The 16,481-nt window shown below is 38.5% G+C and overlaps 1 long non-coding RNA gene across 2 annotated transcripts in view; it reads left to right on the top strand.

Annotated features, from left to right (window-relative positions):
• The first annotated feature begins 1,014 nt into the window (after positions 1-1,014).
• Positions 1,015-16,481, top strand: part of LOC117827823 — a 45,880-nt gene continuing 30,413 nt past the window's right edge. Inside the window, exons 1-4 of one of the 2 annotated variants that reach the window (XR_004634281.1) lie at positions 1,015-1,258; positions 5,954-6,062; positions 7,548-7,673; positions 9,451-9,810. This is a non-coding gene — a long non-coding RNA (uncharacterized LOC117827823). Of the gene's footprint in view, positions 1,259-5,953; positions 6,063-7,547; positions 7,674-9,450; positions 9,811-16,481 lie in introns of those variants that run through there. The other variant, XR_004634280.1, reaches the window with a different exon arrangement.

Below are 16,481 nucleotides of genomic sequence, written 5' to 3'. Positions count from 1 at the left end.
TGCTGAGTATCTTTTTTGTTTTCATGGTTTTGTCTTCAAACAAAAGGATGAATACAGTCTAATCTAAAGATACAGTTTGGTTTTATTGTTGATTATTTTTACTTTAATAATCAGATTTTTTACCAAAATAATGCATTTAAGTATACTAATACTAATACAAATACTAATACTACAACTACTACTACTACTACTACTACTACTACTACTACTAATAATAATAATAATAACAAACACAAAAGACCCAAAGATTCAACACAGACAACACAAGAACCCAACAATAAGAACTGAGACCAAATGGACCAAGAAAGTATTACAATTCAAAATATAAAAGGAAAGAAAGAATAAAAAGGGTCCACAAGCAGTAAAAAGGAATACACATTTGAAGAGAGGTAAAAGCAATGAGGTGAAATAAAAGCAAAACAGATCAAATCATCAAGATAGGTAAAGCATTTAAGGATATGTAGATAAAAGCAGTAAAAATAAATTAATTAATCAAGATGAATAAAAGCTGTAAAGGCAGTGAATGAGATATTAGGAGAGTAAAACAATTAAAGGAAAATAAAATGGAATAGAAAGTAATATTTTACTAAAGGCAGTAAGAATACGGTATAAGATAAGATATTTGCTTTTTAATTATAGGGTAGTACCCCCCAAAGTCCCCCAAATTGTACAGCACCTTAAATACACTGAAACATTTGCCATCACTGCTTGATGCCTGAATTATCTGCCTTTATTTCCTTCTTATAATTATTTTGAGGAACTGCTAAGATCTTAAGTGTGTGAAATAGCCTATATCGAATTATATATTTGTTGCAATAGCGCCACCTTGCGGACAGGTGCAGTAGTGGTCAGTAAACAAGACTGATAAGTCAGGGAATCATCACGGCGCTTAGAAATGGCTTTCAGTTAACCAGCCACGCTCTGTCAGCATTGGTGATTTCATTTTCAATGCAATTCACGTTTACACAATGTAACAAAACTCGTCAAAGCATCATGAAAAAATAAACAATTGATTAAATATTTAAAAATGGCGGACATTCTGTCGTCACGTGAAGGTGGCGTGGCTTGTACCGCATTTGAAATTAAGGGCTGCACCTGACACATAAACAAACATACCGAAAAACACAACTTCCGTTTAAGGTTTTACCCCAAACAACACTAAAACTAAGACAGAAAGTGATTAAGTTTAAGAAGCACTGATGTGAAATGTAGTAGTCTTTTGTAGTGTCCTCAGAGGGTGAACGTAAGAGCCGAACAGGTGAGTTTCTAATTACATTGCTAATTGTTGCCAGCTTGTTTGTTTATACACCGTCCAGCACTTCCCCTAAATTTAATGGAGTTCATCTTTCATTTCACATGTGGGACTCCTTGAAAACTGTTTTCCTGTTCCTGTTGGTGCAATTAACTTTGGCAAATGTGTGTCCTTTTATTTCAACATTTTAAATGTAAGAGTGTCTGCTGTGAAGAGAGTAGACTACAGTAGCCTACCCAATTGTGCTTCATAGTTGTCACTATTGTCACAACACTAAATTCAATTTATAGGATATTTAATATGACAAGGTTGTTTGGATGCATTATACAGTAAACACCATAGCCGTGCTTTTTGTAAAATGAATCATATAAATTAAAAAATAAATACATTTCCCTCTTGGAAATGTGATAGCAATAGTGATTTTATTTATAAAGCACTTTTCATTACATGAAGCCCAATGTGCTTTACATTTAGAATCAATTAAAAAAAACAAAAAAAAATCAGTAAAACAATGAAAAACAATAGATACACTTGACCAGTGGTGGACAAAGTACACAGCCTCATTACTTAAGTCAAAGTATAGATCCTCCAGGTCAAATATTACTCCAATACAAGTGAAAGTTGATCTGTGAAGTATTTTTAAAAGCAAGTACTCCAGGACTTTAACTCAAGTAATAAGTACCTCTTAAAAACATCTCAAAATGTTGTATTTTCACAATACATAAATGCAGTCAAGATTACAAAGAAGTACATTCTGTTACATCATGTTTATCTAGAAACAATTACTTGAAATCTCTAAAAACTATACCATGGAATAAGAACAGAAACTAAGTTACTCCAAGCACAGACAACTTAGTTTGAAATGTTCATCTGGAATGAAACAGATGTTACGTAGCTCAACATCTTTCTCAGGTTGGACAGTGAATGTTTGTATGTTTGGGCAGAGTGGGAAACAGGGAGAACATTTCAAACGATACGTATCATTCTTCATTTCAAAAACCTCTAACACGAGCTGAAGATATGACCGTGGGTGCTCAGGTGGAGAAATATAGACATCATTACCACCTCTTAATGAACTGCTCTGTGTTTGCTCCACATTCAACCGTGGAGACGCACACTATACAGATATGGCTAAACCACTGAGACAAACAGAACTACACAAACACATGTTACTGTCTTAGGGATCAGATTTCAGAAAAGATAAGGAAATTCATGAGCTGACTTCAAAGCAAAAGTAGTGAGTAACTAGAGCATTGATAAAAATGTAGTGGAGTAAAAAGTACAATAATTGTCTTCTGAATGTAGTGGAGAAAAAGTAATACGTTTCCCCAAAAAATAATACTCAAGTAAAGTAAGTATTCAAAAAATGTACTCAAGTAAATTTACTCAGCTACTGTCCACCACTGCACCCAACATACTTCAGTAACAGCAATCAAACAAAGAGCAAGTGTTGCCGCACATGCAGCCTGTCACAAGTTATCATGTTATTCATACACTCTGGAAAATAAATATGTTTTCAGCTTCGTTTTAAAAGTAGAGACAGTTGTGATGGACCGTAGGTCAGCAGGCAGTTTATTCCAGAGATATGTACCCCAGTAACAAAACGCCCCGTCCCCAGACTTTGTCATCTTTGAGGTACCAGCAAACCAAAATGTTAAGAAATGCACATCATTTATAGAACCCGACCCGGACCCTTAGGTCAGCAGATGTAAGACTTTTAAATGTACCCAGTCAGATCATATTAATGACTCAACCCTGATTATAATAAACAGATGATCAATAAGTCAGGACTAGGGATGGCACTGGGTTAATGTAAAACAATTTTTCCTTTGGGTTACATCAATCTTTTTGGTGGGTTAAAGTAAACTATAAAAAAAATGCAAATTGGCCTGCGCTGAGTCTTGTATTTTTAGATAAAACACAGCATAATGGTAGTGCTGAAGAGGCTGTCATACAGTACCTCAACTTCCATGTTTGAGATAAATCACAAAGACCATATTCTAGAGAAGTTAACAAACTAAACTTAATTTATGAGTGCTGAAATGTTGGCACAATCATTTTTCAGTTGCAACAAATGTTGTTGACTCTTCTCTCCACTAGAGGGCACTACATACCTGTGATGTTTCCTCTGGCTGTCTGCCTGCCTGCTTCCCAGTACACTGATAGATGTTAAATCCTTTGGTGCCAGTTTAGTTTGGATCTAACCTGTTTTGGCAATGTGCTAAATGCTTTTTATAGTAGCTCAGGGCTTGGCAGCAGCAGTAAAAACCCAATGGCTGTATGTCCCACATTAAGTGCAGGCCTATCATTACTGTCTGCACGGCTTTTAACAACCTGATGGGCTGGTTGCTCTTATATCATTGTTCAAAGCTAGACCATATGTACATACATCCCCACACATCCTTCACATGTTTCACTTCCTATGACTGGGGAGGCTTTGAATTAGAGCCACAATAAGATCCAGTGACCTCAGGAGCCTTTGGAGGAAGTCAGTGAGACCCCCTGCTACATATAAAAGTGATGTACCCAGTACTTTAAATAAAGGAAGGCCTGAATTCAGACATTTTTTATTGCTTTACCAAGATTAATAATTAGATTGATTGAATATGAAAGTGTTTTAAGGGTTATCTGTGACTCAGAGAAACTACAGTAGTCTGCAAATGGGGATTTAACAGGTGCTCTAGTGCAGATGTAACTCTTAGGATGAAACAAAAACAGTGTTTAGCTTTGTCTCTTGAAAATTGTTAGCCAATTATATCATGTCTTAAGTTCCCCACACATCCCTCCTGCTGTTTTTTTTCCATGTTTGTGTGTTGACCAACCTGTCTGTCTCTGCAGGGTCAAACCTGTTAACCTCTCCATTGAAGAAAACATCATCAGGCAGGGGGGGCGATGAGCAATTCGCTACACCTAAAGGCACCCAGACACCCTGATCCCACAGGCAGAACGTAGCTTTCAGCACCGAGCAAACATTTGATCCCACAGCGGATCAGCACACTAACCCTCAGCCCCCATTAGACCGCCGTGTTTCACCCCATTGCTTGTTCTTTACGATGTACAGATTGAGAAGGTCCAATAGAGAAAAGATTTACGCCCTGGAGTTGACATTTACTCATACAGGTGAGTTTAGGGTTGAAGTGCAGACGTAAACTGTGTGTGTATAGCGTGGTAAGATTTATAGGAGCAGAAAGTGAAGCCTTTCAGCTCACGGTTGGGAACTGAGGGACAACTTGTTTGTTGTTTCAGAGCTGCCAGTGGTGTTAACCCATGACCCCGCTGCCCTCTGACCTGTGGGACGACAGCTCCATCCACGCGTCAGGGAGAAGGGCTGTCACAGCGGAAACATCCAGAACACGGGCAGGGCCGGCAGGGAGACAGGGACAATTAGACACGGTTTGGCTAAAGCAGGATCAAACACACCGCATGGCTGAAGAGTGTCAGGCTACCGGATGCATGATCTGTCTGCAGGAAAAGTGTGAATAGATGCCACAGGCTGCAGAGGAGAGTCAGGATTAAGAGCTCAGCTCATCAGGGAGCAGGTTGCGTGACATGTATTCGTAAAATCTCAGTGATTGAAGCTTTAAATGTTTTGCAGATTTATTTAATCAAAACGTTTCATAATTGTTTTGATTAATCTGAATCTAATCGATCAAGACATCAAAAGTGGCATAATCAGCAGCTGCTTGTATCCAGAAAAATATATAGCACTGTAGACTTTGGATGAACTTTAAATGTACATTTTTCAAACTTTGGCTTTACCCAGGTCAATACATGAGGTTTTGTTGCCTCTGCCTTTTGTACACACTTCGTAAAACCTCAGTTGTAGATACATAGCAGCCTGGGAAACTGGGTTGCAAATTCTCCTCTGTTTGTTTACATATCAAACCAAACAATCAGGAATACACTTTGGAAAACAACCATTAGCTGCAGCCTCGGTACATTAAATGAAACTATGAAAAGAATGCATCACAACTTCTCAAAGCCCCATAAAACATCTTCAGATTGCTGTTATTGTGTGACTGCTGGTTTGAATTTGAAGGATGTACAGTGCAGCAGATAAAAGCTGCAAATGTATCACTTTTGGGAAGCATTTTATCATCAGCGCAGTGGCACGTTTATAGATATATCTGCAAAGTACTGTATTATTATTACTATTATTATTATTATATCATTATCATTATTATTACTACTATTATTACTAATATTATTACATATTTTTTTTTTATTTTTTTATTGTATTTATTGTATTTATTTATTTTATGCCAAGGTGCTAAGATCATACTGATCCAACTAGACTTTGAAGCAGTGCTTTTCAGGGTAAAAATGAAAACCCGTTAATGCTCAGTACGTGATGTAACTATTGTCAATGCTGCAGGCAAGAAATGATGGCCGTCTCTTGGATTTGTTTTGGTGAAGCCCCACTCGTTTAATGTTCCTTTTGAACAAAAGCAAATACAGCAGAATGTACAGAGAACAATGTCTCAGGTCTGGAAAATATGTCGGGCCAAAGCCTGATGGAAGACTTCAGGGGAACATTGGGGGTTCAAGTGGTCAAGGTTCCTGCTTGTACACTGTTTGTTTGTTTTATTTGGAGCTCTGCAGCCATCTGATTTTGATGGCTCCCTGAATTTATCACTGTTTTCACTGATAACCACCTTCCACCGAGGTTTAAAGGTCCAACATTTGTCTTGCATTTTTCAGGTGACAGATCTACAATACCGATGCGACCACACGTCTGTGTCCAGTGCCTGGAAATCTGCTGAGGGGAGCTTTCATTCCCGTCGCTGGACCGTCAGAGGACAATGCAGAGGTGGGTGACAGCAAACATCAGTGCCACACATGTATCGCACGGGGTCACATTATCTTCAAAGCCTGTCGCCTCCAACATGTGATACGACTCAGAGCTCCAAAAAAAAGGCAGACATCTTGCATTCCTGAGCCCATTCCACAAAGTACAATAACTTCCTTGAATTCTTCGACCCTCGGCGGCGGAGCCAGGGCACATCCTGTTGTCCTCGCCGCACTTCCTGTTCATGCAGCTCAATCAGTTGTCCCCGTTACCATAGACACTGAAAAACACTGTGCTCATGCTTAATAAGCTAACAAGCAGGTAATGCATGGATGACTGTGAAGAGAGGGGTAAAAAGGCGGGAGTCGCTTAGTTATTATGTTGGCATCAGTTCATAATTTCCTGCCTGTGCAGTATAAGTATGGTTCATGTTTACAAGATAATTACAGGAGTGTGAATGTCAGTCATCTATTTATATTTTACAAGCTGAAGTGTTCACATCATTTTATTCCACGCTCTGTGACGGTTGAAAGTTTTTATCCAGTAGCCGCTGGTTCCTTCTCTTCAATGAAGCTTTATGATTTCAGACCTGAGTGTGTTTTACTGGCTGCAGTGGAACATCAAGTGGAGACTTTCTAGATGTCACATTTACATTTGATTTATTTTCCCCTCAAAATTCAGCCCCAGATTTGTGAGATGTATCGAGGTTTGTTGGGAAACTTTGAAGTCAGGGATCAAAGTGGCGGTGAGAGATCAGTGTAAGGCAGCCCTATTCAATTAGCGGCCCATGGGCCACATGTGGCCCAAAAGCAACCTTTGAGTGGCCCAAAAGCCACTGCAGAGTGATTGTGACCTGGATGCGGTAAGAAAAAACTATGCCTACTGTTTATTTTTTTGGTTATATGCACTGAAGTTGTGACTATCTCAGATGGGACCAAATATGGACAGGGACAAACTGTGTTTTTTGTTATTTCAAAAGAAGAAAAATACCTCAAGTTCTGAAAAGTTGCTGTTAAGCAAGTTACTTTTTGATGCACTTTCAGATGTGACCAGAACTAAAGATGGTGTTCCTAATCTGCACTTTGTTTGATTTTGTTCATATGCACCTTAACACGTGCTTGTATTTACCCATCAAAATGTGTTGAAGTTATGTGTTTGAAATGTAAAATTTAAAGAAGCAGTATCTCAGCATAGATTTATATTAAGTACTGCTCTTGTATTGTGTTTTTGCCCTTTTTCGATGTGGCAATACGTTAATAAACATCCAGTGTGTTTGTTATCTTATCTATTTGTTTTTCTTTTAAATGGTTAACTTTGCTCACTCTGCTAAAAATGTCCGGCCCAGCTCATGTCCTTAGTCTGAAAATCCGGCCCGACCAAATATTTAATTGAATAGCCCTGGTGTAAGGGATAAACTGTCCAGTCATTACGATGTGTCATACTTTAGAAATGTTGTTATACTCAACCTTCATTCTCTGCCTTTGTTCTTTGAAAACATCATTTTAGATGAAGTGCATCTGAGTGGAGGCAAAAGCAAGGGAAGGAGGAAGGTGGAGTCGTATTGCTGCAGATCCATCCAAAAGTGCACAATGACATCGGCACCAACCAGCTGCAAAAATCTATCAAGCAATGGTATGAGCAAGTCCATACTTAACATGACACATCACTGATCAATCAATGCATTACCAAGCAAGTTGTACCAAGAGGCATCTCCCTCTCTCTGAAGACACTAGTTGAGAGTGAATGGTGCTCTCTCACAGGGACAGATGTAAATACGCCTGGGCTGCTTGCACATGTACAGTATGTAGCTATGTTTCTTTTACCAAGATATAGAGAAGTAACCGTCCATCCTGATACATATGGATATTCTACCTTTCTTTTACTTTCATTAACAGAGGTAGAAGCTGATTTTATAGATGGCAGAAGTTAGTTACCATACTCTCTCTACATTCCTAGCCTCTTCCTCAGTGTGGTAAAGGGTTATCGTCAACTTAGCTGTCAAACTATCATTTTGAAGCATCAAAAGCAACCTGCATAGAACCATCACACAATCAAAACCATCAGAACAATGGTTTTGAAAAACATAAATTTAACTTGAGACATCACAGTCATCAAAGTGCGTCCTTCAACAACAGGAGGAACGTACAAGCAGACCTCTTTCTTTCTCTCTCTCTCCCTCTCTCTCTGTTTCTCTCTGCCTTTCTTTCTCTTCCTCTTCCTCTCTCATTTTTTCTCCTCTCTTCCTTTTCTGTCTCTCTTTTTCTCCAATTTTCTCTCTCCTTTTCTCTCTCATTTCCTGTCTCTATCTCTTCATCTTTCCCCCGTCTTTCTTCCTGTCTTTCTATCTCACTTTCTCTTTTTCTCTCCTTTTCTGTCTCTCTCTTTCTCTCCCTCTCTCATTTTTCTGTATATCTCTCTCTCTTACACATTTCCTCTCCTTTCTGTCTCTCTCTTTCTTTGTTTCTTTTTCCTTCCTTTTCTGCCTCTTTCTTTCTTTCTTTCTTTCTTTCTTTATCTCCCTCTCTTTTTTTCTAGTTCTCTCTCTCTCTCTCTCTCTCTCTCTCTTTCTCTCTCTCTCTCTCTCTCTCTCTCTCTCTCTCTCTCTCTCTCTCTCTCTCTCTCTCTCTCTCTTTGTCTCTCTCTCTCTTCTTTTATCTCTCTCTTTTTCTCTTTCTTTCTCACTCTCTTTTTGTCTCCCTCTCTTTTTCTCTTTCTTTCTCACTCTCTTTGTCTCCCTCTCTCTTTTTCTCTTTCTTTCTCACTCTCTTTTTGTCTCCCTCTCTCTTTTTCTCTTTCTTTCTCACTCTCTCTCTTTTTGTCTCCCTTTCTCTCACTTTCTCGTTCTCTCTCTTATTCTATCTCTTTCTTATTCTCTCTCTTTCCCTCCTTTTCTCTCACTCTCCCTTTTTCTTGATTAGACTAGACTTTCCCTCCCATTCTCTCTCTCTCTCTCTCTCTCTCTCTCTCTCTCTCTCTCTCTCTCTCTTATTTCTCTTTTTCTTGTTCTCTCTCTCTTTTTCCCTCCTTTTCTCACTCTCATTTCTCGACTAGACTTTGTCGACAGCAAATAGATGAAAGTTTGTCTGTTCATGTGAGTGAAGGATGATGATTTTAGTTCAGTATTTATCAATAAACAGCTAAATCAAGACCAAGATCTTTCCCCGAACATCACAAAGATGTTCATCAGTGTCAGTGAAGATTTTTCTGGTATGTTCAGAATCTAAACTATCTTTGAAACTTCTCTTCCATAAGTTATCACTGCAGGAAAATAGGCAAATGGAACATCCTTATGTTTAGTTGTTTTTCATACCTGTCTATTTTAAGTCAGTGATCGGTCACTTCAGAGTTTGAGCCCCTTCCCCTTACCTGCTGACTCGACTAGTATTTACTATTTATCATTTCTAATCAGAATTATGAAGAAAGAAACACAAGTATGGACAATTTGATGATTTCTTAAAACTGGGTCACTGCTGGAGTCTCTGTGCATTTTTGTCTGTCCCTGAACAAAGCTTTAGGGCGTTTTCACCTGGATTTTTTTTTGCATGTGTGTGAACTGAATGTTTGTCAGAAGAGTTGCTCTGTGCAATTTTCTCTGGTGTTGAAGTTTAAAACTAGAACAAAAATGTTATCCTTTGTGTAGTCATTATGGAGTCAACAGTTACATCTCATTCACTTAGAAAAATCTGTTCTATCCATCCAAGATCAGAAAATTGTCACATATCTACCTCCATATCTCAAATCATTGATTAGTTGTCCCTGACTGAATTGAATTATAGAACTTAAAGTGTAATAAAAATGCATGGAATTGTGTAGATTTGTGATTTCATTGATGCCAAAACTGTTTGGATACGTCACTTTATGAATAGAGATTCATTATGAGCGGTGGTATGCTAACATTAGGGAGGGAATAGAGAAGTTGTAGTTGGAGCGAGTGTCTTTTTTCACTTTGTCCCCCTTGGGAATAAAGTTTATTCTCAGCAGTCAGCTCATAAATATGTGTACTCTGCCTGTGATTGCTGAAAACAGTATGCTCATGTGCATGATGTTTATTTGTAGTATTAAGAACGCCTCCAAGACAATCTTTATGCAGTTGCGTAGCTGGAAACAGTAAATTCAGATGAGGGAAATAAAAGAGTTGGTGAATAATGTATGCCTGCAGTCATACGGATATATTATAAAGCCTTTACTAGCTGTGTGCTGCATATTAAACACTTGGATGAGTGCTACAATAAGCTTGGTTTGTTTCATAACCACAATCCTGCTGCCAGCACGGTGCTCATTTGTCAGCTTCCAGCACAGCAGCCGCAGCCAAACTTTCATCCTACGCTCACACAGAGAGAAAGAAGGAAAATGAGTGGAGTCTCCAGGGTCCTTACTCACCCTCAGGGATGCATTCAGTTCTGCTTCCTGCAATGCTGCGTCTGTGCAAGAGTCCAACAGGCAGAGGAAATCAGACCGCTAACATGCCCTTTAAAGGGATGTTGAACAGGTCAAAGGAATTTTTTGCCATCTTTTGAGTCTTTTATCTTATTTTACAAACTTATTTTTTACTACCTGTCTAAAATAACAGTTTCTTTCTGCCGGCTTTGAAAGCAGAGGAGGAATGTAACAAGCCCTCATACCCTGATATGATGAGGATGAGAGAACATTAGGAATGGACAGAGATAGCAGACAAAGGTGGCGGTCCATGACATCATGCGTCAGGAAGGTGATACTGCCTCGCCTCTCCTTTAGCTTGGGTCAACCCGTATGCACACTGCCTTAACACCACACCTCCGTCTGCTGCCTGTAAACATGACACTAATCTTTGGTGTGTTGGTGCATACAACTTCAGATTCACTTGGAGTGAGGAATGAACCCTTGTTTTATGGAGCATTTAATGTTTTTGTTCCCCTATTTTACCTCAAATTACCAGATTAATTGTGAAGTTATGTAACAACCCTGCAGCCATACTTAGGCTGACAAAGCTGCAGCATTAAGGTGACGATGAGGGTATTCGTGACTGTACAATTTTCCTCCTGACTCATCCCGTATCTGGTCATGCTGAGGAGTTTTCACGCCTTTTGGATAAGCCGTATCAGATGGCATACCGGATGCATGCGTCTGGACGAGGGCAGAGTTATGTTTCGATATTCTTGGCATCAGGTTGTTATCTGAAACGCCCCTACACAACCAACCCAAAACAAACACAAACAATATGTTATTGCAGCAACAGGAATGCATTATGCAGGATGATTATTTCTCTTAACAGTGTGACCATTTTAGGGTCTCTGGTACCAAATCGTTGAGGAAACTTTCTCCCTTTAATGTGCTCCATCATGACGTATCATCAGCATCACATTCCTCTGTCTCTCCTCTGTCTTACCATGGTGGTAGACAATCATGGGAGGTGATCTCTTATCTCAGATGGTGCTGAAATCTTTGATTGTCCTAATCATCAGTGGTGAAAGTAGTATTCAGATCATTTCGATGAGTAAAAGTTCAAATATAACACTTTGAAAATACACCTTTATGAGTATTAATGCTGCTTTTTAAAGAAAAATCTAAATAGTGTGAGCAGTATTGACTGAACATGTAGCAGAAAACTTTGATGTCTGTAGGAAAAACAGTCAGTATGGAGAGCAAAAGCAGACAAAATATGATAACATCCAGGCACTCATTAGTGGTAATCTGAAGACTATATATTATTATTTTTATTTCTATTTACCACTCATTGATAGATATCTGCACCAAGTACAACTAGCGATCTGGTCTGGTTTGAGGATTTCAACCTGAACGTCAAATTGGTGTCACTGAAGTTAATCAGCATTTGCCTTTCCAGTCTTAATTAATGTGTGATGGTTTGAAAATCATACAAAACATATTACCATTAAAAAAGAGTAGTCCCCTGTAAACACAGGCAGCCTTCCATCATGTTTTTAATTATATTTTTTATTTTGAAAACCTGAACCTGAACTTTTTGTTTCACCATGTTAGAGCTTTAATCAATCACTGAAAAATGTGAGGTAATAAGTAAGCTTCATTTTTGCAAGTTTAGCATAAATGTGTACCTTTTTGTCTTAGTGTGGCCTCTTTGTATTTACACTATTACAATCATGGCAAGGCAAGGAAACTTTATTTGTATAGCGCATTTCATACACGAGGGCAACTCAATGTGCTTTACATTAAAAGAAAGCATTGGAAACATTCAGACAAGCATAAAAGAACACAATTAAAATGACAAGTATAATAAAACAGAAAAGAAAAGGTGTGTTAAATGTGTTAAAAATAAAAATAAAGTTTGCATTTAAAGTGAGTTAAAATGAGCTAAGATTGAAAGGCAGTGGCAAATAAAAAAGTCTTAGTCTTTAATTTAAAAGAGGTGAGAGTTGGAGCAGACCTGCAGCTCTCAGGGAGTGTGGTGATATGTGGTGCATAATGACTAAACGCTGCTTCACCATGTTTCATTCTGACTCTAGGGACTGAAAGCAGACCAGTACCTGATGACCTCAGAGTTCGAGGTGGTTCATAAAGTAGCAGCAGATCAGCAATGTATTTTGGGCCTAAACCATTCAGTGCTTTATAAACCATCAGCAGGAAATGGGAAAACATTTTCCTTTAATGTCATATAATAATCACAGCAGACTGAAATAGATACTCTGAAATTAGCACGCCTATATCACAGCAAGAGAACTAAGAATCACTTTGAATTGCTTGAATTGATTTTGAATCAAAGCCTGGCTTCAAGAGTTGAAATCATTTTTTTTTAAAGAGTCTCAACAACTTAATCATTATAAAATAGCAAGGTAGCAGCAACATCAATTGGCCTGTTGCAGCCACAATAACAGATCATCTCATTATGATCTTGCTGCTCTCCTAAATTAAAGCTGTAGAGGTTTTTTTAACAGATGCATTTATAGTCCCTAAATGACCGCATTTAAAAGTCAGGTTAGTCTTTACAGAGCCTCTATAGACATTTTTTTTAATATTTGGTACTCATAGTGTAAGAAGAAGTGTAAAATCAGTCTTGAAGTTAGAAGGAAGTCTCTACTAATATTTCTCAGTTTCAGCAATTAGACTTTGCCCAAGCTGGATGGGATTATGTCAGAGGATCCCAAAGAATTGAACCCCAGGTCTTGGTTTGTGCGTCTGAACGTTGGACATGTTGAAACTTCTGAATGTTTTGCTGTTACAGTGATATTTCTCCTTAATGTGCTCCTCTCTGAGCGGAGCGAGACTTAGTTTATTGGCTCTCTGACACCATCAGTGAAATCCTCTTTAAGCCTCTTCCCCTCAGCTCTGCATGCTCATCAAACTTCACTCAAATATGTTATGATCTTCTAACTGCTTTCCCCAGCAGGGCAGCATGTTAGGAATGCTGCTTAATGTCAGCGCCTGTCAGTCCGACTTAACGCGGGCCGCTCTGTAACACTGCGGATATGTTAAACCCTGTGATGTCATGGCGTGAGACTCGGGTAAGAAAAACTGCAGGCACGCGATGTTATTAATAGAGTGATGTGTATACTGCGTGTGTGTGTAGCTTGAGCTGCAGATATTGCATGGAGCAGTCCTGTCTTATCTCAGCTCCCAAAGGTGTTTTAATAGAGGTGCAGATGTGTGTAGAGATCAACGCAGATTAAGAGAAGTCATGAAGACATCAGCTGTCACTGAGGGGTTTAAACACAACCTTTGTGCTGCTTTTGTTTCATCATTTCTTTACCTTAATTTAACATTATTTACTTGAAATTCAGAGTTAAATTTTGATCAAGGGAATGTCGAATAAAAACATCCACAAGAAACATCTGGGAGTCAAGTTAATGCTGCTCAAATGACCAGGAAGGACTGAACTTCTAGCATATTTTCTGCCTTATGTTAAAAGATGAATAATGCCATTAATGCACTTGTGTGGTCAAATTGAGTTTTACTCTCAGGGGAGAATAATAAGACACAACTACAATTTTAAATTCTGAATGCACCTGCAGATTGTAAATGCACCCAAACGCTGCTGTTGGTGCTCTGGCTCTATTCTTATTATTCAAATAAGATGATATGCATACATGCAGCACCATACAGGTCTCAAATCACCCCTTTTCTTTCACATGCAGTAAGCGTTAAGTTAGAAGTGCCTTCATACAGCATGTGATAACTAAAGTGCAGCATTTACCGGTGGTGTCTTGCCCAGATCTCCTCATCTCTCTCTTTTTTTGTGTGTGACCTAAAAAGACCAAATCGTTCTCTGTAAATATTTTGACAGTTGTATTAATCAGGGGATAAAGTGCTCAGGAGCTGACACTGGCTCAACCTCAGTTGAACTCAGTCAGCCAACAGTGCCACTCTGCTCGGCTCTCGCTGCAGAGAGAGAGAGAGAGAGAGAGAGAGAGGAGGCACTGACATGTCTTTAACAAAATCAGAGGCACAACGAGAGCAAACAGCTCTCAGCCGCAGAGCTCTAAGGGCGTGTTTGGGCTGGAGTGTCATTAGACGTGCGCCAGTATTAATCTAATTCATGTCTTGAAATTGGGCAGAGAGTGGGGGGAAGTGGTATTCAATACATAGTGCCAAAATATCATCTTCAAGGGACTTGTTTCTCAGTACTGATTAATTTGATTGATTACTTTGCAAAGCTACATTATATCAGAGTTTCTGATGTGTACATGGTCACTGGGGCAGTGAACAACAAGCGTACATGTAGATGTGGGGGATGATATCTGACATCAGGTGATAACCCTGATGAAGATGGCTCCACTGCATGTTGTTGCTCAGTTTAGGTGGATGTGGAATCAAATGTTCATGCCAAACGACAGGCAAGTGTTTGTCAAAGTCCAAAAGATCCATCAGTCAGCAGGGAGAGAGAGACTCCTCGACTAAACAAATGTGAGTGGTTACCAGATTTAAAGGCTTTCTATTATTTCAAATTTTTCAACTGAGAAATGCACTTAGAAAACACGAAGTGCTAGTCAAATCAGCCTCAGTTGAACTTTAATAGTATAATCATTACTACCATTGTTTTAGCATCATTTTTTGTTTTAATTCTATCTTATATATTATGTTATTTTATTTTTCTGGTATTTATCTGACTCTATTTTATTAATTGTATTATAATGGTTGAACATTTTTTTAAATCTGATTTTATTGTAATGATTTTATTTTAATTTTTTAAGTATTTCATATTACTTCCCTCTCTTGTTGAGGCCCTGTATCATTTTACCTATCGCTATTGTTTTCTGTCTCTCCTGTTTATTTTGTGAGGCACTTTCGGCTGCATGCTTGAATGTATGAAAGGTGCTAAATAAATAAAAACAAGTTTTGATAAATATTAGATTAGATTTAAAAGTCATACATTAATGTTTAGCACAGGCTAAATCTGCCAGACTGCACTCACTCCCTGAATATGAAATTCAAGCCGCTGTCATCTGGTCGCAGATCATCTGATCCTCTTCTTCAGTGTTGGACAAACTTATTCAATAACTTATTCATCCCTGGCACTAGTGACCTCTCAAACATCACATATGATACTTTGTCCCCTTGATGTGTATTTAAATGTTCACTGTGTATGTGTTTTAGCATTCATTATGTGTGTGTATCTCAGTGTTGTGTGAATGAGAATCATTATTTGTCTTGTTGTAATCATCACTGGCTGTAAAACAAATTACCTCTCAGGAACAATTAAGTTTACTGTGACCTTGTCCTCATTAGAGAAAGAACATTTATTAGCACCTAATATATAACTGAAAAATGTAAAATTAAAAAAAGAACAAAACAAACCCCAATAACTAATAAATACAAGATCATTTTTGTTGTGGCATTTCCTTGATTTTCAGTAAAATGACTGTAAAGATACTACTCGCCGTATTTTGTAATCCTTTGTAGAAGTCTGCAGCATAGACTGAGAAAAACCATTACATGTTGGTCCAGATCCAGACCTGAGTCATGAACCAACAATTAAATTGAAGTAACTGGATACAATGCTGTTTAGAGAAATTAAAAAGGTGTGGTGCAACCAAGAATGCAGCAAAACATCACAGCGGCCCAGAACATCACTGTAGAAAAACACTGCAGCTGGTGTTTGAGAAATACAATGTTTTCTGTGGCAAATTATGACCAAACTCTTGGCCTGGCAGAGAGCTCCTGCTCAAAGATCAACTTTCACAACCCGTGCACGAGTTTGTAGAAACTCTTTGAACAAACACAGTGAACAAGTTTTTAGAATCCATTTTTTTTAACCCCTTTTAGTTTAATGATTTTCTAGTAAGCTGGTCTAATATCAGTCTATAATTGCTATCATTGGGGTGCTGCTTTGGCTTGTTTTTTATAAACTGAAATTTGTCAGATCCACTGCCAAGTCTACATTCTTCCCTGTAGTGGATTGTCACTGCAGACCTAGCCGCTGTGACCTGAACCTGATCGTTATAAAAGAAGAACTTGACTTGGCATAATTAGACTTGATATTGGCTTTACTAG

This window comes from Notolabrus celidotus, chromosome 16 (genome assembly GCF_009762535.1).
Source record: "Notolabrus celidotus isolate fNotCel1 chromosome 16, fNotCel1.pri, whole genome shotgun sequence".
Classification (NCBI taxonomy): domain Eukaryota; kingdom Metazoa; phylum Chordata; class Actinopteri; order Labriformes; family Labridae; genus Notolabrus; species Notolabrus celidotus.
Note: the sequence above shows the minus strand (reverse complement) of the source record. Positions and strands in the feature narration are given on the sequence as shown.